This window comes from Lycium barbarum, chromosome 11 (assembly GCF_019175385.1).
Source record: "Lycium barbarum isolate Lr01 chromosome 11, ASM1917538v2, whole genome shotgun sequence".
Classification (NCBI taxonomy): Eukaryota; Viridiplantae; Streptophyta; class Magnoliopsida; order Solanales; family Solanaceae; genus Lycium; species Lycium barbarum.
Window position 1 is genome coordinate 34,325,231 of NC_083347.1, and position 26,185 is coordinate 34,351,415.

General features: G+C 39.3%; 1 non-coding gene across 1 annotated transcript; it reads right to left on the reverse strand.

Annotated features, from left to right (window-relative positions):
* Window positions 1–6,306: 6,306 nt before the first annotated feature.
* On the reverse strand, window positions 6,307–6,413 carry LOC132620574 (small nucleolar RNA R71). Its single transcript, XR_009575016.1, has one exon. It is a non-coding gene; the product is annotated as a small nucleolar RNA R71 (small nucleolar RNA).
* Between the last annotated feature and the right edge of the window lie 19,772 nt (window positions 6,414–26,185).

Here is a 26,185-nt window from a genome sequence, read left to right on the forward strand (position 1 = left end):
TTATTTCAATTTCAATTTTAATTTTTTATTACAATTCTTATTCTTATTAACTTTGTCTTAGTTCTCATTAACTTTGTCTTAAAATTGCCAAGTGGCTTGTTATTAGTTTACCACTTGGCTTAACCACATTGCTTGTACTTCTCTTATTATATATACATAGATATAGATATATAGATATAGATATTTGTTAACTTTGTTATTGGAATTACACGTGTCATTCAATAATTGATCCAGTTAACACATAAGAAGTAAGAAAGCTTCACGCACTTGGCCTTATGTACGCATGCGATTAAAAATAAACTTTTGTTAATTTTAAATGTCTATCTGGTCACTAAATAAGTTTGAATGACTATCTATATATTAGTTTAAAAGCATGAATATAAATGTTGGTTGACCAAATTATCCTTTAAATATTGAACGACTTTTATACCCTCCAAAACAATTCCTTCAAATAGATAATTCTATTCTATATTGGATATAATTGTCATATTAACGACTTATTAGTACTTTGAATTCAACCAGAACAACACTATAACGTGATGTAAAGATTCATATCAGCAAAGATAACCTTTTTTAGGACTCTCAATTCAAGTAGGAATGACTTTTTGTATTAACTAAACTAATTTGTATAGAGCATAGTTTAGTTTGGCACGTATAGAATTACTTGGTAATAATATTTGTACTGAATCTAAAGGAGAGATCTAATTAGATAGTTATAGAATTAGAAGTAAAATTTAGGTTAAAAAAAGAATCAGGAAAAAACACGAATTAGCCTAATTCTTTGTTTAGTGAATTTTATCTTCGTATTCAATTTAGTGAATTTTATAAACACCCTTACTAATATACTCATATTATATAGTGAGTTTTATAAATACCTTTCTTTAGTTAGCGTAATATTTGTTGTTAGAGCATCAAATAAATTCAATGACAACAGAAAATCTACGAGCTTGATATATGTTTCATGACTTCGAAATGTTGTAAAGAAATCAAAATAATAAGGAGAAAAACATAATTTCATAAATCACAAGGGAGATTAGTGTTAAGAAGAGAAACACGGGTGAAAGTCTTTGTAATTGATCCATTACATTAACTATCTATTTTAGAGTGTCATGTCATATTTTTGGTTCAAAATATAAGAATTAGCATTAGATTTACTTTTTAGTTAACTTGGCCAAAATTGGATGACTTTTTTGTTAAAATAAAAAAAAATGAAAAAAGGTTTTTGTGTGATAAAATTTAGTTAAGGATTTTTATGTAACAAAAAACAGAAAAGTATTTTTTTTGCAATAAACTTTATGTTTAATGACTTTTATGTAACATAAAATAGAAAAGTGACCTTTGTGTAATAAACTCAAAGTTGAATGACTATTGGTTAGGATATTACTGCGGGAATCCATACAGATATGCTTAAATAAATATATGCTTAAATAAAATAGGAGGATGAGAAAAAACAAGATTATCTATCAAAAAATGATTGATTATCTTTTGTAAGTCGGTAGATATAAAATTTTATGTTGAACGAAAATAAAATAGTTGAAATTGTTTCTTCGTATGAGTATTTCATTATAAAAACTACCGTGAAGTAAGAAAAAATTACGGCGATGAGAGGACTTGTTTTTTATGTTAAATATTGTATCTTACTTTTGTAATCAAGTTAAATTTTATAAAAATCAAGAACTAAATATTTTTAAAATTGAAAAATATTCTTATAATTTGATTTAGTTTAGTAACGATATTCAACACTTTTATATTTGTAAATGACGATAAATAATATATGATCACTGAATCGCTAATAGTGGATTCTTAGTCGTAACATGTTTCTCATGTGGGGAAAAAAGGAAAAAAAATATATACTAAGAACATCTTTTCAAAGGCATATTAAGTGGATAAGATTTTTGTACCTCATAAAATAAATGTATGCAATTAGAAAAACTATCTAATATTTTCTGCGGTGGTTGAGGTTGACAGGGAATATCGTGCGGGACACGTTTATAGAGACTAGTATTATAAAACATGTAGTTTGAGGGGCTATATAGGTATTTCGCCTTTCTTTTTCAAGTTTTAAAAGTTCAAATAGTGTGTAGATGAGCAACGACTACCAAATTGACCAAAAGAGCAAAAAACAAATAGCGGGTAAGCTAATCTAAATAGCACACTAAAAAGGAATATCTATATTACATGACTACAAGGAAATAAATTGAAAACCTGATTAGGTGAAATTTTTTCAAAAACGTATTTCACTTTTTCTTTTCTTTGAAAAAACATGAAACATGAGTTATACCCATAAGTTTTGAAATTATCAAAAAATATCCAATCATACCACACAAACATACTTGCTAATATCAAATTATGCATAACCTTTATTGCTGACGTTCATTGTCATTATCATAAACCATAATCCTATATATAGATCAGTTTGACTCAAAATTAAATTTCTTATAATGAACTAGATAATACAAACAACATACCCAATGTAATCTCACAAGTGGGGTCCGGGGAGGGTAGGATGTATGCAGACCTTACCTCTACCTTTGCGGGGCAGAGAGGTTGTTTCCGAAAGACTATCCGCTCGAAAGGAAAGAAAATTACAGAAAAGAAAGGAAAATAAAGGAAACAACCTGACACCACCACTGCTCCACCTCGTGATACTGCTGCAGATCCGAGCGCCTAGTGCGCTCCAGGGAGGCCCTCCGTTCTTTCGATGCATTATATTGATGCCTTGAGGGCAATGCATGATTTTAAGTTGGGGGTGTGGGTAATTGCTATTGTTTGATTGGGATTGTTGTTTTGGTATACTGTATATTGTTTTTATTGTATTTGTTTTTGGTGGATATTTGTGATAGTAAGCATGTGTTTCGGACAACTGTTATTGTTTGTGTTTTTGTTGGTAGTGTTTTTATTATTAAGTATGTGTTAGGACCTTCTTCGGCTATTCTTTGTTATGTGTTCTATTCCTGAAGAATGGTATGTGTATGTTGAACCTGGCATGTTTAGGATGTTTAATATAGAAGTAAAGTAATGATGACTTAAGTGGTAGTGGTCCGTGTTTCTAGCATAGATAAAAGTGGTTTTTACAGTTCGATGATATCCCTCCGAAAAATAATTTGTGATGTACATCAAGAATGAGTTGTTGATATTGACATGTATGGTTCTTTTAATGACATTGCAAAGAAAGGGTGTTCATGCATGTGAAATCTTCAAACGAAAATGAAGTCAGAGTATTTAAACAATCCTTATGCCATTGTGTTGTGAGTTCTTAGTTTCTATTTGCATATGATGCTTGTAATCTAGAACTTGCCCGGTTGGTTGTGCGTGAATTCTAAGGAGAGTTTGATTGTGAAGTGATCTTAGGCTTTCTTTGTATTAAACCCAAAGCCTGTTTATCTTAAATGAGCCTAGCCCGTACAGAAAATGATCCCTAGTCTCCCATTTTGAGCCTATAGACTTTTTCTTCGATTAACCGTGAACTAACCTCTTTCCCTTCTGTGAATAAACCCATTTGGCACCAAGTCCCTCCTTGACACTGAAGAAATGGCAAATGAGGCTAAAAGCCTAAGTTGGGGGTGACAAGTGAAAAATGCGAAAAATGAAGCTAAAAGGCCTGTTGGGGGTGATCGCAAATAGTAAGGGGCATAATTCAGCGTGGATATATATATATATATATATATAGGTATATAGGTATATAAGCTCTAAATAAATCCACGCTGAAGATGGAGGGTCGGAAATGATAGGAAGAATGGTGAATGAAGTCAAAAAGAAGTGTCGAGGAGGGTGAGTCACCGATATCCAAATATTCATCCTACCCGTCCCTAAGCCAATGTTACAAGCCCAAAAAGTCCTAATGTGATCACAATCAAATTGTTCAAAGTTGAAGGCATGGAAAATAAAGGCAAGCCTATGGTATGTGCACGCATGGTATGCAAATTTCCTTGTGAGTGTGAGTGTTCTTCTGTCTATTTAGTCTTCTGTCCCATTTATGTTGTAAATGTGTGTTGGGACATTCGTTGGTCTATGTGAGGGCGTAAGGATTGTAGATTTCAAAGTAACTGGCTTTCCGGAAGTTGAAATTCATGTGCATAGAGACCCCCGTACTATGATTGTGTCATTAATTGAGGTTGCATAGTGAATTGAAATTTTGCTGAAATGTGCGTCTTGTGTCACAAATAGGAGATGGATAAGAGCCTTAATATTTTTCTTGAATTGAAGGGTCCGTGCTAGAAACACATGCCAAAACCACCGTAGTCATTCTTATTTTGCTAAGATGTCGTGTGTTAGTAGTGAATCTTATGGTAGTTGCATGAGGACAAGCAAAAGCTTAAGTTGGGGGTGTTGATGTGCCGTGAATTTAGGCACATTTTATGCCTTTGTAACTAGAAGTGTTGCTTATTTTTAAGTGTTTTTACATTGTTTCTTATGTTATTTTTGTGTTTTATAGGGTAGGTTAACTAAGAATCGGAAATGAGATGAAATGCTAAAAAACGGACAAATTGGAGCTAAATGACGGTCCGTAACTCATGTTACGGTCCGTAGCATTGAACCGTAACAGGGGCCAAATTTCCAGAAAGTTTTCATTGGAAACATCAGTGTTACGATGTGGTGTTACGGTCCGGTCCATCACATCTCACCGTAGCATCAGCCAAAATTCCAGAGAGTTGCCAAGTAAATGTCACAAGTTACGCTTCAGAAGGACGGACCGTAACACAGGTTACGGTCCATCGCATGGTGGCCATAACAACAAGTGGACAAATGACGAAATGAAGGACGGACCGTAACCTGAGTTACGGTCCGTAACTATGCCGCGTAAGGGCACTTTTGTCCAGAAACTTGGCGCCAATTGTGGCTCTATAAATACTTAATGTAGGGTTTTAATTCAGCAGCCAGATATATTTTTGAGAGCATAAACTCTAGGTTTTTCATATTAGAAGTTTTTGGAGCATTTAAAGTAAACTACTTCACTTCCATTCCACCTTGTAATTGCATTGTAAGTATATTATGTCAACTTTTAAGCTTTCTTTGCTAGTCAAGATTATGAGTAGCTAATTTTAAAGCTAAGGTTGTGAGTCCCATGATGGATATTATGTGAATGGGTTTCTATTATTGATATATGCATAATGGTTATTGGTATTCATTCAGTTTTTGTGATTTAGCGTTGGGTGATGATTGCAAGCATTATCCTAAGCCATTATATTAACTTTTCTTGGGAAAGAAAGTTAGTATTGGTAAGATTGAATGACAATGACTCGAGGCGTTAACCCTCGTTTAATAGACTAACTTAGGGATGAGAACAAGTCTAAATTGGCATTTTTGGTCATTCTTCGATTGCAACTCTTTTACATTCGGAAGAATCATAAAGAGGAAATACGACTTAACTGTTGGAAAACATTAAGAAGTTCTTAAGAGACCAAGTGCATATTCATAGAACAACCATTAGAAGTATATCACATTGAAACCTGAAGCATAATATCTAATCAAATTGGGGAACACAACCTTAGTCTCTATTTTGACTGAAATTGTAGTCTCTATTTCGCATTAAATACAATTTCAGTCAAAATACTTAATTACATTATTCAACAACTATTTCAAACTATCAGGAATAGGATTAAAGCTTTTAAAGACTAGTATCGCATACGATTAGTACTCTTTTCTCTCCATATTCCCTGTGGGATTCGACCCCAACCTTGTTGGGTTACTATATTTGACAACGTCCGCTTTACATCATTAATAGGTGTAATTTGAGCGTATCAAAATTTGGCGCCGTTGCCGGGGAATACGGTTTAGAAATTACTAATTGTTGTGTACTCTTCTTTAAAACTTTTTCTATTCCATCACACCTTGTTTGCTGTTGTAGCGAACCAGGTGAACATGGCAGGAAGACACAATCGCAATCAAGGAAACCAAGGGGGGATCCAAGTGAACCATCCTGCACCAGAAGAAGAGGAGGATGAGAATGTATTTGCGGAATTCATCGACGAAGCTGATTATGCTTCTGCTGTAGTTCCTCCTAGAACAGGAAATGCTAATTTCAAAATTGATAGCTCTATCTATCAGCTATTGAAACTTGAAGGCTATTTCCGAAATTCTTCGGAGGATTGTCCACTCCGACACCTGAAGAATTTCCTGCATGTATGTTCTCAACAATCCCAAGGTGCTGTTCCTGTTGATGCACTGCGGTTACGAGTCTTCAAATATTCCTTGGCTGGCCAAGCAAGGGAATGGTATGAAAAGCTCCCCAGCAATACCATTCATACCTGGAACGAGTTAGCCAATATATTCTAGAAAAAGTGGTTTCCACCAAGCAAAAAGGCTGAGCTTAGGGACAAGATCTTTGAGTTCAAACAACTTCCGAGGGAACAACTATATGCAGCATGGGAGCGTTTCAAATATTATCTAACTCAATCTCCGACCCATGGATTTCCGGATGCTATCCTCACCGAGAAATTCTACAAGGGATTAGATACCATGAATCAAATTGCTGTCAACACTGCAGCAGGGGGATGCTTCATGGACAAATCATTTGTCAACATCACCAGGTTGCTCGACAAGCTTACTACCCACAACCAAGCTTGGCATTCTAGTGATAGTGAAACCCTGTCATATGGTAGTCCCTCTGCTGCCGCGGTGGCCAAAGAAAATCATGAGCGAGATCATGCTTTTGCTCAATTGCAAACCACCGTGGATTTATTATCGAAGAGGCTTATGGAGAAAGAAGCCAAATGTGTGAATGTTGTCGAGGAGATGCCACTTCATGCTCCCGGAATGTACCAAGTCTCTGAAGAAGCTTATCTAGAGGGGCAACCACAATATGAAGATGCGAATTATGTCAACAACTCGCAAGGGGGCTATCAAAGGCAAAATTATCAAGGTCCTGGTAATCACCCATGACAAAAGCCTCAACAACAATTTCAAGGGAACAATTATGGAAGAAATAATCAGGGCAATCCAAATCAAGGGAATTACAACAACTATAATTATGGCAACAAGAGCTCGAACCCCTACATCCCACCTAGGGGCAAGCATCTAATTCCTAATAGTGGAGAGATAATTCAGCTAACAACTCTGCTGGCAACACGCCTAATGATTCTGCAGAACTGAAAAGTATGATGCAGAAAATGCTAATGAATCAAGACAGAACAGAGAGCACAATCAAGGGAATGTCTCAGGTCCAACTATCTCATTCAGCTTCCATTCAGAAGCTTGAAGCACAATTTAGAGACCTTTCCCGAGAAGTGCATACTCCTCAACGGGGACAACTACCGAGTGATACAGTTCCAAATCCAAAAGGTAGTGGAGTAAACTCTGTGGAGAATGTACTTGCTATTAGCACCAGAAGTGGAAAAATACTTCAAGGTGCTAATAAAAAGGTGATTGATCTGGAACCAATTGTTGAAAAAGAAGAAGCGCAGCCTGATGTACCTGATGCTATTGTAGAGGAAGAAGCAGAGGAGGAAGTCCCTATTGTGGCTGAAGAGGATCAGAATCTTAAAAATCTCAAGGCACAAGGAGAAAAACAGGAAGGGGGAAAGGCAAAACTTTCCGGTGCTCTTCGCCCTTTGAGCCAAAGGCTAGTGAGAAAAACAGAAGATGAGAAGTGCTTGCGATTTTATGATCAACACAAGCAGTTGACAATGAACATTCCTTTCATGGACGCTGTCTAAGAAATGCCTGGCTTTGCTAAGTATTTGAAGGATCTTTTAACAAAGAAAAATAAGCCATTGAAACACGACACCTGTGGGTATCACTCACCGCGTTAGTGCTATTCTTTCCAAGACCACAGTGCAAACGAGGGAAGATCCTGGAGCATTCACAATTCCATGCACCATAGGGCAGCAAGATTTCGCCAGGGCTTTGTGTGATAACGGGGCGAGCATAAATCTTATGCCCCTGGAAATTTTCAAGAGATCGGGGCTAGCGATGCCAAGGACAACTACCATGAGGTTGCAGATGGCTGATATATCGATAAAAAGGCTAGTGGGGGTAGTTGATGATGTGCTGGTTCAAATCGGGAAATTCCTACTGCCAGTAGATTTCGTGATTCTTGATTGTGCTATTGATCAGGAAATTCCTATCATTTTGGGAAGACCTTTCCTTGCGACAGGGAGGGCTCTTATGGATTCTGAGAAGCACGAGATCAAGTTCCGGGTGAACGATGAGGAGGTGACTTTTCACGCTAGCAAAGGCATGAAATTACCTAGTCCTTATCAAAGTATTTCAGTCATAAACTCGGTTGATGAGGTGGATGAAGCAGTGGAATTTAAAATGGAGGAAGAATGCTTGAGTGAAGCATTATTGGCCATCTTGGTGAATTTTGATGCCGAACAAATGGAGGGATATAATGATACAGTGAATTCACTCACCGGTCTGGGGTCTTACTCTTATGAGCCCAAGAAACTGTCTCTTGATTTAGAAAAACGAAAAACTCCTCCAGCAAAACCACCAATTATTGAGCCACCGAAGTTGGAACTCAAGCAACTTCCATCCCATCTTAAATATGTGTTTCTTGGAGCAAAGGCTACTCTTCCAGTTATTGTGTCATCACTTCTGAATGAGGGCCAAGTTCAGAGACTCATCGCAGTCTTGAGGAAACATTTAAGAGCTTTGGGTTGGAGTATTGCATACATCCGGGGGATTCCCTCCGGAATTTGTGAGCATAGAATTCAGTTGGAGGAGGAAAGTTCACCAAGTGTTGAGCATCAGCGAAGATTGAATCCACCGATGCAAGAGGTGGTAAAGAAAGAGATTATTAAGTGGCTAGATGCTGGGGTGGTTTACCCAATTGCCAATAGTCCATGGGTAAGTCCAGTACAATGTGTGCCAAAGAAATGGGGCATCACTGTTGTCCCTAACTCAAAAAATGAGTTGATTCCGACAAGAACTGTCACCGGTTGGAGAGCGTGTATGGACTACCGGAAGCTGAACACGGCATCGTGAAAAGATCATTTCCCTATGCCTTTTATTGATCAAATGCTTGATCGGCTAGCTGGAAGGTCTTATTATTGTTTCTTGGATGGGTACTCAGGATACAACCAAATCAACATTGCATTGGAAGATCAAGAAAAGACTACTTTCACTTGTCCCTATGGAACATTCGCTTTCAGCCGGATGCCATTTGGTCTTTGCAATGCTCCGGCTACTTTCCAACGATGTATGATGTCCATATTATCCGACATGGTTGAAAACTTTCTGGAAGTATTCATGGATGACTTCTCTGTGGTGGGAGATTCATTCGATGAATGTTTAGACCATCTTGATTGGGTACTGCAAAGATGTGAGGAGACAAACCTCGTTCTCAACTGGGAAAAATGTCATTTTATGGTAAAGGAGGGAATTGTCCTTGGCCATAAGATTTCAGAAAGAGGGATTGAGGTTGATCAAGCCAAAATCGATGTGATTTCACAACTCCCTCCGCCCATTTCAGTAAAAGGAGTTCGGAGTTTCTTGGGACACGCCGGATTCTATAGGAGGTTTATCAAAGACTTCTCCAAAATTGCAAACCCAATGTGCAAACTCTTGGAAAAAGAGTCCAAATTCAATTTTGATGAGAAGTGCATCAAGGCTTTCGACGAGTTGAAGCTGAAGTTAACCTCCACACCTATTGTTGTGCCCCCGGATTGGTCACTGCCCTTTGAATTAATGTGTGACGCCAGTGGTCTTGCAATTGGCGCTGTGCTTGGTCAGCGGCTAAACAAGATCCTGCACCCAATTTATTATGCCAGCAAAACACTGAATGGAGCTCAATTGAACTATACAGTAATGGAGCAGGAACTACTTGCCATTGTTTATGCTTTTGAAAAGTTCCGAGCTTATTTGTTGGGTGCCAAGGTAGTGGTTCACACTGACCATGCTGCATTGCGCTATTTGATGGCGAAGAAGGATGCTAAGCCTCGGTTGATAAGATGGGTCTTGTTGCTACAGGAATTTGACTTTGAAGTCAAAGACCGAAAAGAGTCCGAAAATCAAGTAGCTGACCATCTCTCCAGACTTGAAGCACCAGGGAGACCGATTGATGTGCTGGATATTGATGACACTTTTCCGGATGAAAGAGTTGTTGACACCCAATTTTGTCCCGCCTCTCCTCCGAAATACCTATTTATGCTTCTAATATTTTTGGAAAAATTAAAAACATATATATTTATATTTTACTATAATTATTAGCCTTTTATCAATACCGGCGTTTCATTATTCTATTACAGTTACTAGCCGTCATCATCATCATCATTTATTATTATTATTATTATTATTATTATTATTATTATTATTATTATTATTATTAGTATTACTATTATTATTATTATTATTATAATAATAATTATTATTATTATTATAATTCACAATTTTTATCATTTCGGCATTTTACCAGCTTACGCACTCACATCGCATTTATGTTCGCATAATTAAATAATATTTTTATTTTGGATTTTCGAAATATTATTGCACGACTATTACAACGCCATTTTCTATTATCTAAGCATTAATAATTGCATATTTTATATTGAGCAATATTTTAACATAAGTTATTTAAATAGGTCTTTTATTTAAACGTAGTAGCCCAATCAACTCATACTATTTTCGGACCAATTCATTTTTAATTCAGCCCAACCCATTTTAATGCCCAATCCACATTTCAAATACCAGTCCAATATTTTGAAACGGACCAGCCCAACCCAATACACTACCCGACCCAGCCCACTACTACTAAAACCCTAAACTTCATCTTTAACAAAGAGAGAGAGAGAGAGAGAGAGAGAGAGAGAGAGAGAGAGAGAGAGAGAGAGAGAGAGAGGCCGCAGCTCTCTCCTCTCCTTTCCCTTTTCCTTCGTTCCCCTCCATTCTCTCTCCCACACTCCTCTCTGACACCCCCCATTCCCCTCTGCCGCTTCTGCCACTTCCACCTTCCTTTGTTCCCCACGCCTCTGCCATCCCCACGTTCCTTTTCCCTCTTCTTCACAAAAAAAAGAAAACCCTAGCCCAAACCCGAAATCAACCTATAAATATTCGTTTTCATCATCTATTAGTGAGATTTTTTTTTGGATTTAGGAAACCCCCCAAGAATTGAAACCTTAAAATCAAGAAAATCCCCTGAAAAACCATATCTTGAAAGATTGGAAATCCCTGGAAAAAATAAGTTTTCCCTACTGGCCTAAAATCCTCTACAAAATATTAGTTGTTTTTAGCAGTAACAATATCGCTGAATATCGATTCCAAAGATACTGTACATTTTATTCTCTTTCGCTGTTTTTGGATCCGAGAGGATACCAACTTCAGATTTGGTGGTGTTTCGAGGAAGATCGGAAGCTCGAAGCCTCACTTCGTTGCATCCGAAGAAGGTAATCCCCTGTCCCTTTTATTTCGCGTGTGTACCTTGTATTTTAGTTTAAATCGTCTGTCCCTATCTGTTGATATTAATTTTAGCATCAGTTAAGCATATTCCGCTGTCAAGTTTGGGTTTAATTTGTTTCAGAAGTATGTTTAGTAGTTCCATATAGTGAGACGTGTGTATATATCAGTCTTTGTTTAGTTTAATTCTGATTAAGTGTGCTTGATAGATTAGTTTAATCTTATGTTTAGCTAAGCACGTTGTGTTAGTTTGGTTAAGCTGGATTTTCTTTTAGACTGATGTGGGATTTGAAGCATGCCTATATATCTGTTTGATTATTGGGGTTTAAAGTCACTCATGATCACCTATCTGGATACAACATGATTATTTCCTCTACGATGTGTTGTTTGAATTCAATATTGCCTTCGTAGTGTTCTATTGACGATAAATATAACCCGTAAGCCTGTGAGATAAAAATGAATTTGCTAAGACTGAAATGACATTTATTTGCTGTGAGAGTGACCAAGACTGTTGTATGTTCCCTGTGGTCCTGTTTCAGAAGTATGAGGCCCATGATATAAATTCAGTTCAATTTGGTTCAGCTCTAAAGTCTCATAGTGTGTTGGAAAGACTCAAGAGATTTTTGAAATACAGCCTGTAGAATATGTGAATTCGTCTGGTATTCTGGGAAACTTGTGATGCAGGCTTGAAATCCTGTACTGGGCAGATATAATAGCTGTGTGAATAGTCATTTTCAATTTCTTATTCTGTGCACTAAAGGTTTAATTTACGGAGTAAGAATGCCTTAGTTTAACCTGAAATACTGTTGAGCCAGCCGTTTGATCTTATTGTGTTTGAACTCCAGTCAACAGTTATCTAGAGTTCATGTGTTGGTCAGTGCACATCTCAGGATCTTTATTTGTTAGGCTACATGAGGAATATGTAATTTCTACTTCTTTTACGGACTTGAATGTATGAAAAGAATTGTTATGATATGTATTGTGAACACTTCTAATTGCTCTTGTTTAAGAACTGAAAGTTGAACCTGGTTGAGATAGTTCGTACATAATTATGCCTTTTGATAGGTTCATCCAGTATAGTGTTTAATTAAATCAGTATGAGTTTTGAAGCATGTTAAAGTTCTTTGAATCTGTCCATGATGGAGTAAATTCAACTTGAAGTCTTCCCCTGAAGCTAAATTTAAGCACTGGAAAATAATCCTTGTTTGAATGAAAACACATGACCTAGGGACCTCAAAACTGGAAGCTTTGTTTCTAGCTTTGAGTAATCCTTCACTTGTTTCTTATGGAGGAGTGCAAACAAATTTATAAAGAATGCAATTATGCATGTAATTTGAATGTTGTTTGTTTAGTATCTCTCATGTCAGTTACGAACTCCTAAACTACTTTAAGCACTGATATCCTAAAGGAAACGAGGCTTTCCATTGACTTGAAGTGTCGCAAGTTCATGAAGTTCTTTTTTTTGAGTTATGGGAATGATTTATAGGCTGCGTATTGAAAGGCCAAATGTTGGTATCTAAAAGGAAAGAAAACAGAAATAAACAGATACTTCATTTGATGAGCCAACTTGTTGTTATGTGGCTACTATTTTTTTTTTCTTTTCTCTCTAACTGCCCACCCTTAAATAAGTGTCACACTTAAACAAGTTTGTTACTGCATTTTAAGAGTTGCTATCTTTGTGGTTGGTTGTTGTAGTTTGCCACTACATTTGGGGTAATCTACTACCGCATTTGTTTGTCTTGATTTGATGAGTGACTGCTGCATTTCAAGGAATGATGTTGCTAAACCCTTCTACTCTCCTTCTTCCTCTTTGCTATTATGCTACTGTTACGTGATATACATGGCACATACACAATATACACAAGCTACTTATTCTTTAGTTTACATTTTATATGCTTAACGTTATTCATTGATCACACACTAATCCTCTTTTTCTTCTTTCATTTTTTTTTTGCATGAACCTCACATACGAGTCCTTTGGACTCATCTCCTTCCGCCTTCGCTCTTGGGCCAAAGCCCAACGGGGGATACCGTACCGAGTCAAACCCCATCAGATACATCAATGGATTCTGGGCCGAGGCCCAGATAGCAGCAACAGCCATAGCAATTTTAAAAATACAATTGGGCCAAAGCCCAACAATGACGGGTTGCAACAGTTCAAAGAATGGGCTGAACCCATTCCATTTTATTTATTCCTCTATTTTATTATGTTAAGCATCTAATTTGTATTGCATGGCTAATATTTTGTTTTCTTAAGTTGGACGAACCTTAGTGAATTTAGTGGGTTTAGCTTTAGTATAATGGGTAGTAAATTTAAGAGGGATATTGACGTTAATTTCATAAGTATCACTCCTTTCTTCCCATGCTAAAATCATTTACAATGTCTAACATTTATTTTTATTTGAAATCGATTTACAAAATAGAATGATTATATATATTTTAAATGAAGAGAATCATATTTTATTCTTATTATCTAAACATTTCAAAACGTCATTAATATGCAAATATAAATTCAAGTATTAATTTTATAAATAACTCTTCAAGTTTGAATCAATCATATATATTTAAACCAAGCATAATTAAATAAAGTTTAAAAAAAGGAAAACTCATCATCTTTTGCATTCTATTTATGAAATAAGTCTATGATTTTCTACGCCATTACACTCATATGATGTAATTTTATTCTAAGTTTAAATTGGTTAGTTCTTTTCTTAAAAGCTTCTATTTATGTACGAATCATTACATTTTGCAAGTCTCATTTTTTCAAATAAAATTATTATTTTAAGCTTAACAACATTTATAAGTTTTATTTTTTTTAAGTGGACTACTATGTATTTCTTCAAGTTGATTTAAATAGCATCATTATGTTTTTCTTTAAAACCTCAACAACATTTACAACCTATTTTCCTAAGATTTAGGCATTATATTTAATCTGAATTAATTAACCTAAGTTTGGTCGGATAACCGTAAGTTAACGGATTCTAAAGGATGCCTAACCCCTTCCCTTTAGGATAATATAGAGCCCTTACCTAGAATCACACTGGTTAAGCAGACTATTAATTGAGGTTTAGTTTTAACTTTGCCTTAGTTAACCTCTAGGTGTCCTAATTCACCGTTAAATTAATTAGGTGGCGACTCCTTAAAACAAATAAATAGGAATCACCAATACGTTGTACTCTTAATTTAACCCGGTTAAAATGGGGTATAACAAGAGTCTTGGTCATCTCCAATGATGTGGCACCATGGTATGCCGATATTGCCAATTATTTGGTAACTGGCATCGTTCCTGAAGAGTTGAAGGCATATCAAAAGACGAAATTCTTGAGAGATTGCCGACAGTTTTATTGGGATGAGCCTTACTTATTCAGGACGTGTGCTGACAATATGATCCGGAGATGTGTGGCGGAATCTGAGGTGATGGATATTTTGAAGGCGTGCCATGATTCTCCGGTTGGTGGACATCACAGTGGAAATCGAACCGCAGGCAAGGGCTAGAGTGTGGCTAATACTGGCCAGCCATTTATCGTGATGCAAATATGTTGGCACGCTCCTGTGATAAATGCCAACGCCAGGGCACGATAGGTAGGAGGCATGAAACTCCGATGAATTTTGTTCTTGAGGTGGAGCTCTTTGATGTATGGGGAATTGTTTTTATGGGGCCCTTCGTGAGCTCCTACGGCCTAAAATACATTCTTGTTGCGGTGGATTATGTCTCTAAATGGGTGGAGGCAGTGGCCTTGCCTAACAATGATGGTAGGAGAGTCAATGCCTTTCTAAAAAAGAACATATTTACTAGATTTGGCACTCCTAGAGCTATTATTAGTGATGGTGGCTCTCATTTCTGCAACAAACCATTTGCTGATCTTCTTGAAAAATATGGCGTGCATCACAGGGTTGCCACTCCATATCATCCTCAGACGAGTGGTCAGGTTGAGGTCTCAAACAGAGAGATAAAAAGCATCTTGGCAAAGACGGTTAATGTAAATCGCACTGACTCGTCCAAAAAGTTGGATGATGCTTTATGGGCATATCGCACGGCATTCAAAACGCCTATTGGGACTTCACCGTATAAGTTGGTATTTGGGAAGGCATGTCATTTGCCTATTGAGCTTGAGCATAAAGCCCTTTGGGCATTGAAAAAGCTGAACATGGACAGGCATGAAGCAACAAAACTGAGGTTGTTTCAAATCAACGAGATGGATGAATTTAGGTACAATGCCTATGAAAGTGCAACACTGTACAAGGAGAAGATGAAGTACTATCATGACTCGAAGATCCTAAAAAGGGATTTCTGCCAAAGGATTTGGTCTTGTTGTACAATTCATGCCTAAAGTTCTTTCTGGGCAAGTTAAAGTCTCGGTGGTCTGGTCCTTTTGAAATCGCAAGTGTTTCCCCGAATGGAAGCGTCATTGAGGTGAAATCCGAGGATGGCACTCGGACTTTTAAGGTGAATGCACAAAGAGTGAAGCATTACCATTGGTGTATTGATGATGGTAAGGTCGTTGATAGGTATCATTTGAAATACGATTCCTGAACTCGAAAATGAGGTATCACGTCGAGCTGTGACGTTAAACCAAGCGCTGTGTGGGAGGCAACCCACATTTACTGCTTTGTAAGTAATTTAAATTTTGTATTTTCCTTGTGTTCTTTTGTGTTTTTTATGTGCTAATGTGGTAGGATTTTGAGAACTGAAGAGGTCAAATAACTGCTGAGTTTTTCCCAGACGAGACGCTCCACGTTACGGCCCGTAACTCATGTTACGGTCTGTATCATGGAGCGTAACAAACAAAAAGAAAAATAAAAAATCACTGAAGGATGGGGAAAGAATGATACGGTCTAAGATATGGACCGTCACACATGTTACGGTCCGTAACACAGGACCGTAACTTGGTAAAATAATTCTGGGCATTCACTGGAAATTTCGCACCCGTTACACCAGGTAATACGGACCGTACCACGAGTTACGGTCCGTAGGCTGTAATGCCAGATCATTAATGAAAATGGGAAACTGTGTCGTTTGGTTGACCGTAACACGTGATACGGTTCGTATCCCATGTTACGGTCAGTAACAGGGAACGTAACCGTCGGGCATGTTTAAATACATGAACCGACGGTTACAAAATTATAACCGGTGCCTTAAAACTTTTTAAACTCCCTCTCCCCATACTTTCCCTCTTCTCTTCTTCACATCCTCCTCTCTTCATCTTCCATTCTCCTCCATATTTCTCTAAATCTCATTGTTATTTTCTTGTCAAAAATCACTGCTTTATATTTCGAGTTTCGTCAAATCATCGCCAACGATCAGGTATCACCATGTCTTAACTCTCTTTCTTCTTTTATCGAGACGAATGCTATGATCTTCATGCGTGAATTCATATGATATCTGTTGAAATTAGTGTTTTGACTGTGTTGATTTAGTTTGAATTCCCATTGATTAATTGTGCGGGGTTTGACAATGGATGGGGGTTGGGATTGGTATGTGTGCTATTTGCAAGATTCGTGGGCACAAGCATATTGTTTCCCACTGAATTGGAGGGCATTCCGATTGAAAGTTTCATTCGTGAAATTACTAAATCGGTTTGCCCACCAACTGTTCGATAAAAGTCCCCAATGAAAACTTTGGTAAAACCGGGTGAAGTCTGAGTAATCCGAGGCATGTGAGGGGATAAAATATTGTTTTACAACATACCCATGGAGCATTAAGTCGAAAAACTTGGCCTCGTGCTTAAAATGAGAAAATTTGGCCAAGTCATTTGTTTGTTAATCTGTTGCCCGTCATTCTATGTTACGGACCGTAACGTGTGTTACGGACCGTAACATCGTACCGTAACACCGATAATTTCCATGAAAACTCTCTGGAAATTTGGCGGATGTTACGGTGGGATGTTACAGACCGTATCCTATGTTATGGACCGTAACATCACATCGTAACACGATGATTTCCATGAAAACTTTCTGGAAATTTGAGAGACGTTACGGTGAGGTGTTACGGACCGTAACAGGAGTGACGATCCGTAACATCATACCGTAACACCTCTCAAATTTCCAGTAAACCTTCTGGAAATTTTGGTCGTGTTACGACTCAATGTTACGGACCGTAACGCGTATGACGGTCCGTCGACTGTGTTACGGTGCTAATTGAACCAATACACTGTGTAATTGAATAGCGTCTCGTGTATTATATCTAACTTTACCTTACACAGGTATGGGTAAACCACGGCAAGTAAAGAAGGCTTCACCTAAGGTTGCGAAAAAAGGAAAAGGTCGTGCTGCCAACAAAGTAACCTCAAGGCTGCGTGATGACGATCTAATCAAGGACGCCAGGACTACAAAGCGGCCAGTCGCACCTAGCAGGCCAGCCCTACCAGTCGCACCCAGCCGGCCAGACCCACCATCAGAAAGTTCCTCCTCAGCTGAGTTCGTCGAGTTCGTCGAGCCAGAGTGAACCCCGGCAGGCTGCCACCCCACCATCTCCGCAGTTCCATCCATCTCCGCTGCCTAGAGTTTAGATCCCTTTGAGTGAACACATGCTGCAAGTCTGCAATGGTCAGTGTACACCTCACAATGGACACCTTACAAATAGTGCCTCCAGATTTTCAACGCGAACACCACCGCTGCCAATTCTAAGTCATGAGTAGGATAGCTCTTCTCATGCACTTTCAACTGCCGAGAAGCATAAGCAAGCACCTTCTTTTCCTGCATCAAAACAACATCCAAACCAGAACGTGAAGCATCATAATAAACAACAAAATCTTTGCCCTCCACGGGCAATGCTAGAATAGGCGTTGTAGTCAACAATGTCTTGAGCTTTTGAAAGCTCTCTTCACACTCGTCAGACCATTGGAACGGTAACTCTTTCTGAGTCAAACATGTCAATTGAGAAGCAATAGAGGCGAGCCCTTTCACAAATTGATGACAATAGCTAGCCAGACCCACGAAACTACGAATTTCGTTCACTGATATGGGCCTAGCCCACTGCCTGAATTTTCTGCGGATCCACCATAATACCCTCTCTCGAAATTACATGCCCCTAGAAGGACACAGAAAACAACAAAAAATCACACTTGGAGAACTTAGCATGCAACCTCTTCTCTCGCAATACGCTAAGAGCAATCCTTAGATGTTTCTCATGCTTTTCCTTACTTCTAGAATACACCAGGATATCATCAATGAACACTATTACGAAAGAGTCTAAAAAGGGCTTAAACACATTGTTCATCAAATCCATAAACGCAACTGGGGCATTTGTTAGCCCGAAAGACATAACCAAGAACTCATAGTGTCTATACTGGTCCTGAAAGTTGTCTTAGGAACATCCTCTGCCTGAATCTTCAACTGGTGATACCGTAACCTTAAGTCAATTTTAGAGAACACAGAAGCTCCCTGTAGCTGATCAAACAAGTCATCAATATGGGGATGGGATACTTGTCTCGGACAGTTACCTTATTCAACTGACGATAATCAATATACATACGTATAGACTCATCCTTCTTTTTAACAAACAACACTGGAGCACCCCAAGGAGAGGTCCTCGGGCGAATAAACCCCTTACTCAAAAGATCTTACAACTGTTCTTTCAATTCCCTGAGCTCTGCTGGCGCCATCCTATAAGGTGGAATAAAGGTAGGACGAGTCCCTGGGTCTAAATCAATCTGAAAGTCAATGTCATGGTCAGGTGGCATACCTGGCAAGTCCGGGGGGAGCACATCCGTAAACTGGCGTATCACTGGAATCGAATAAATAGATGGATGCGTTGGTATCACAGTTATGTGCCAAATAAGCTATACAACCCTTCTCCACTAGCTTCCTAGCACGAACAAAGGATATGATTTTCTTAGGGAGGGGACTAATGTTACCCTTCCACTCAAGTCTAGGTGCCCCGGGCATAGCTAAGGTAACGGTTTTAGAGTGACAATCAAGAATTGTATAATGTAGGGACAACCAACTCATGCCCAATATGACACCAAAGTCTACCATATCCAGGATCATTAAATCCGCCCAAGTTTTATATCCCGTAAACGTAATCGCACAAGAAGGGTAGACACTATCTACCACCACCGAATCCCCAACCGGAGTAGACACATAAATAGGGGCATCAAGAGTATCACACATCATATCCAAACCCACAGCAAAATATGTAGACACATAAAAAAAAGTAGAGCCCGGATCAAATAAAGCAGAAGCCATCCGGTCATAAACTGAGATAGTACCTGTGATGACAGCATCGGAGGCCTCAGCCTCGGGTCTACCTGGGAAAGCGTACAAATGACCGCGCCCTCTTATAGCCTATGAACCACAGTGATTACCCTGTCCAGTCGGAGCCCTGCCCCTACCGGTCTGCTTTCCACTTCTGCCTGCCTGAGGACAACCTCGGTTAGGCTGGGCGCTACCCTTACGCGTGGTGTGACCGCCCCGTCCTGCCAGTGGATGGTCCTCACCTCCTCTATCTGGTGCAAATGGAGCTCGAGGAGCCTGATACTGAGTCCCCTGTTCACCCTGTCTGAGTCAGGGGAAATACCTCTTAATATGCCCTACCTCACCATACTCGTTACACGCACAGTCCAGCGTAGGTTGTTGAACAGATGCTGATGAAGCAGTATAACCCCCATGCTAACCTGAAGACTGATAATTTTCCATTGATGGGCCCCCAGCAGACACCTGCTTAGCAGACTGAACCGGACGTCTTGAATACACTTGCAAACTCTGACCCCTCGAGAAAGAGTTGCTGAAATTCCCACCCCTTCGGGCTTTCTTCTCTATCTTCTTTGCATGACTCTCCTATCTAATCCCCTCAACAACACGAACATACTCCACTACCTACTGGAATGAAGCCCCAGTGGCTACAAGCTGGAGAGCTAATATTTGAAGTCTAGTGTTCAAGCATTTCACGAAACGACTGATCCTCTCCTTCTCAGTAGGCAGCAACTGAAGATCATATCGGGACAAAGAATGGAAACGGGACTCGTAAACAGCAACATATGAGTTTTCCTGATCAATCTTAGCAAACTCATTATTCCTTCGGTCCCTCAGAGTACGCGGGACATACTTGTCAAGGAACACTGAATAGAACTGAACCCAAGTCAACCGAGGTGACCCAGCTGGCCTGAACTCCACATATGCCCTCCACCATAGCTTGGCATCACCCATGAACTGGAAGGTCACAAACTTAACCCCATACTTGTCTACAGTCCCTATCTTGTGGATCCTCTCATGACAATCTATAACGAACTCATACGCATCCTCTAACTCAGTACCATAGAAAATTGGAGGCTTCATTTTAGTAAATCTCCAAAATAAATCATGCTCTTCCCCAGTCATCACCGGTCGTGCAACTGGCCTCGGAAAAGCCTTAAAACTAGGAACTTCATCCAAGCGAGGTGCCACTGCTGCGGCATGCTGAACTCCCGGAGCCTGAACTCTATCCGGACCTGGGGCTGCTATCCATACGCCCCTACCTGCTGGAACGGCCGGTATAGCCCCGGTCTACACTAACCCATGCAACTAATTCGGCACCTGCGCCATCGCATCCGGTATGTCTGGAGCAGCTACAGCCCCTGGCGGAACTGGCACTGTTGCTGGCTGGGCTGGTGCGGCTGCATCTCCTGCTGCCTCATTAGGAGCCACTGGAGGCACAGGGTTAAGTTCTGGGACTCCGCCCCCAGCCGGTACCGCCCCTCTGCCTGCTCCCCTACCTCCACCTCTGCCTCTGGCTACTTCCGCGCGTGTTCTCACCATCTGCGAGAGAATGAAGGATAGTCAGATACCAATTTAAATCATCAAGATACCAATTGGAATCAAGTAGTACGAAAGAAAGAAAGAAAAGAGAATTTTCCTAGTGTCCGGTAGCCTCTCGAAGATAAGTACAGATGTCTCCGTACCGATCCGCAAGACTCTACTAGACATGTCCTTGTACGATGAGATCAATGAACCTAAAGCTCTGATACCAACTTTATCACGACCTAACCCGCCATGATTGACACCCTCCCTAACTTCTAGTGGGCAAACCAATACGTAAGCCATCTATTCATTCAAGTCTATTTTTATATTAAACAATTCAATAGTTATTAATCATTCAAGCACAAGATAAATCAAATTTAAGTCATGCCATAAAATAATGGAGTAAATGCGGAAGTTCTAACTATTACGATCCCAAAATCCGAAAGTCACCATACAAGGACTCTATTCCAAAGCATGTCTAAGAAATGTAAGTTGTCTAAATAAATAACCAACAATGTCTGGAATAGAAATAGACATCATAAAAGAAGATCTTCGGGTGGCCTGGCATGGATAGAAGCTCACCCTAAATCAATCAGCAAACGGCCTCAACGCTAGATATGAGGTAGGGTAGCAGTCTGTGGATCACAATCTGCACTCAAAAGAATGCAGCAAGGTAGTATCAGTTCAAACACTATGTACTGGAAGATATCATAGGCCGACTAAGATTAGTATCATGCATACATCACAAAATCAATAAAATAGACAAGCCAGTCAACAACACATAATCAATAACCTAATAACAAGTCAACCAAGGATATCAAGAATCGAATCGACGGAAGCAAACAACAGAAATAGTCTACCAACAACAACCAAACACACGCTGTACACACATGCTAACTGATGTCATTGCTTAGTTGTCATGACCTGCAGGGGACCCATGGTATCCATGTACCACTCGTTCCGGATACTCATCGGACCCAAGCCATAAATCCTCCGCTCCGGAAAGAACCTCAGACGCGGACCCACATAATGTACCACTCATTTTAGAAACGAACCTCGGACCACAAGCTCATAATCTAGGTCACATCCTCACCCCGGTCAAATGTACCTTATCATATATATACATTAGTATTTCTTGTCCTCTTGTTTTCAATAAGCGAATTCATTTTGTATCCCAATTTCACCGAGAAGATCATATTAACTTCTCACCATAATAACATCAAACTGTAGGTTCAAACACAATGAATAGTGGCACGAAGCCCACACAGTCACTCAATCAATTGTATATTGGAGTTCAACCACACACACATCATGTTTGAAGACTAGACATGCTTTCTCCTTTCAATTCACAACATATACAATCAACTAATCAAAGTCTAACTCAAGTAGACCGTAACCTACCTCAACTGTAGAGATGGAACAATACAAATCACTCTGCTATAGCCTTTTCCTTCCGTAAAGTCTCGGAACGCTCAAAGTATAGCAATTAGAATGCTCAATAAGTCATAATTATCTAGTCACAAAATCAATTCAAGAACACCCTTCCCTTTAGTCGCATTCTAATGGGTGAATGATTTATAGGTGTCAATCAACCTAACATTTGCCTTAGCAACCACCAATTATCAATTTATAAGGCTATTTAATCCAAACATCTATTACAAGCAGTTTCCATGGTCAAGCTACCATTTTTATGAAACCCTAAGTCTCAATTTAATTAGTTCATGACTCTAATGGTTCAATTCTTGATTAAAAGGAGTTAACCCAAGACATTAGATGATAAACACACAATAACAATCATAACCCATCAATTATCGAGAGTCTATTATGTTTTGTTACTATTTCTAATTCACCATTGTAGACCCATGAAAGGGATAATAATAATGAAGATGATAACGTAATGATGGAAGGAGTGGTTGAGACTTACCTCTTAAGGTTATTCTTGACCTAGATGGGAAATTCGCCCTAGATTCTTGTGGAGACTTCTTTTGGAGTTTTATGAATAAAGAATTCGGATCTAAGTGTTTAAAACCCGACTACTGTTTTCCGTCGACCACTACAACGGTCGTTATGCTGCTGCGGCGGTCTCGCTATAACGGGTAAGTGCCCGCCGTAGCGGACCATAACAAACTTGTCCCTCCACCGTGGGGAGCCTGGACCCGCTGCAGCTGTTCCGCTACAACGGTCCAATGCCCGCCATAGCGGACGCCCTGATTCCTAAATGATCGCGGCGGCGAAAGGGCCGGCCGCTACAGCGGTCTTGCCGCATTGGTACACCCCCCGCCACAGCGGTACTACTGAGGCAGTAAGCTTGTAATTTTCACAGGTTTTCAACTCTACCACCCAACATTTCATCCGAGGCCTCACAAATACAACAAAACTTGCACATTGATACATAAACACCATACAGACTCACCCGTGGCCTTGGAATTCCCAACGGAGCTCTAATTCCCTACGTCACCCCCCAATAGGCTCAACACAATTAAACAACAATCACAAATAAGTCAAGTTTTCAATTCTTAGACTTATACAATCGATTTTCTATTAGCTCGTTCTACCCTTGGGAAGGTTCTATTTGGTGGGGTGATCCTATATTTTCCTTAGCGATTGGGAGGGTCATTACATAAATAGTCTAAGTCAATTCCATAAATAATAATAAGTACAAAAATACTAGTCATAATACAACCCAAGGATGTGAAGTCAGTAGTCCAAGAACATCTACTCAAACCATGTTTAGAGATAGTACATCTGTCTGAAACATAAATAAATATTCTCTAATGGTTAGAGTAGTAGACAATAGAAGATAAGAGTCCAAGGCTGTAGGCTGGAAGATGGCTCACCCTCAGAATCTCGGTCAAATAGCCTCAAGGCTAGAAATGAGGTTTCGGTGAGGTCCTGTCTCACAATTCGCACTCAGAAAAGGGTGCAACAAGGTAGTATCAGTACGCACACATACTGGTAAGCATCATAGGCCAACTAAGATTAGCTCACGCATGTAAAACATAGAATCAGACAAGATAAGCAGACAGGCACAAACATCCACACAATTCACAAATGATCAATAACCGAGTCATAGCCTATGTTGTAGCACCTAAACACAAGTCTGCCAAGTCTTTCTCTATTCCTCATAATAGCCACCATAAGTACAACCAGAATCCAATTAATAGAAGTAAAATGAGATGATCAAATATGCAATGCAATGAGATGGATGTCAATGCAATACAATGGCTAATAACACAACCTGTACACACATGCTCCGGATGAAATCTCGACATCTCGGCAGTCATGACCCGGGGGACCCATGGTGTCCATGTACCAATCACTCCGCACAAAGCCCAGAGGTGACTTCTATAAAACTAGCCACTCCACATAAAGCCCAGAGATGACTTCCTTATTTCATTTTCTATCATATGTTTCCAAGTCCTTTCCTATCAATTGTTCCATAGTTCTTTCATTACGCTATTTTCCACAACAGTTTCATCATGCATGAATGTATGAATGTAAGAATGAGATAGCAATGAAACCAAGCCAATGAGTATGCTATGGAGATTACAAAGCACCATAACCCATAATAAGACTGGCATAAATCATAACAACTATGGAAAATGGAAACAACATAGAGTTCAATCATCATAGTGGATCTATCACCTCACATCCCCCAAATCACAATAAAAAGTACACCCTATGTCACAAAACATAAAATAACGGCGACAAGCCCACATAATCAAAAGTCATACCAACCTAAGAGATCATATCCATCCCAACATCATGTCCGGAGACCCAATCATATGTTTCACTAATCAAAGTCTAACTAAAGTAAGTCGTAACCTACCTCAAATGCAGAACAAGAGCCACGTACTACCCCACCTTACCTTTACCCTTCTGAAATGCTTTAGAACGATTGAAGTCTAATATTAACAATGCTAAGTAAGTAAATGACCACAACAAGCCAACTAATTGAAAAGAGAAACGGGGGGATAAATACTTCAAAATACCCAAAATACCCGTACCGACTCACGAGGGTAAAATCATAAAATAAGGGTGAAATTACACTACCCATAGTCTCATTAGTCATAATCCTTAATTTCATGAAGTTCTAACCACAATTGGTCCTTCAATTTCATCAATTAAGCCAAAACCCCCAAATTAGTAAGAACTCTAAATTCATGAATTGATTCTAGAAGCCAAGAGAGATTCAATCCAAGAATCTATTAATCCACAGTTATAGATGATAGAATCAGTTTTTAGAACAACAATAACCGATTAGATTAGAGTGTTTAATGATTAATGACCTAGGTTCCATAACCCATCACCCTCAATAACCCTTTACCACCATGGATACTAGTAGAGGATAGATAAATGCAAGATTAAGGTTTAAGAACTTACCCCAAAATGATTCCACCAAAAGCTCTCTTAAAATTGCCCCCAATGCTCTTTAGACTTAGGTTTTTGGTGAATGAAACTAATGATTCGAAATTAGGAACGAAAATAGGGATTCTCGTTCAGCGCTCCTCACTGGGCGGACCATTTCTGCTCCTGCGATCCCGCCTCAGCAGATTCCCATCTGCTGGGGAGGAATTCATTAATTACATCATGGTTCCGCTCCTGCGGACCAAGGCCCATTGGGGCGGATCCGCAGGGGCAAATAGCCTCCACTGAAGTGAGACACCAGAACTAGAAATTTTCTGGTTACACCAAGTCTCAACCCAAAACTCCGACAACCATCCGGGACATCCCGGTGACAATTAAAACATGCAGACACAAGTAAAAATATGCTACGAATCCATCCGTGACCTCAGAATTCTCAACAGAGGTCACGTTGACTCGGTCAGTCCCCAAACGACTAAAACTATGTTTCCAATCAATTACCCAAAACGTACCCGAAAGCCTCGAGAATCGAACCATCCACCCCACCAAGTCATAAACAACACTCCGGACCTCACGAAATTGATGGAATTCTGAAAAAGGTCCGTTTACCCAAAAGTTAACTATTGGTCAAACCCTTTCACTTAAAGGTTCTAATTCTTTCCATTCTTTCTAGAATCTCCCGATAACTCGGGATTGGGTCAATAGGGGTAAAATAGTCAAAACACGCATAACGACCGAACAGGTCATTACATCAGATACCAATTGAACA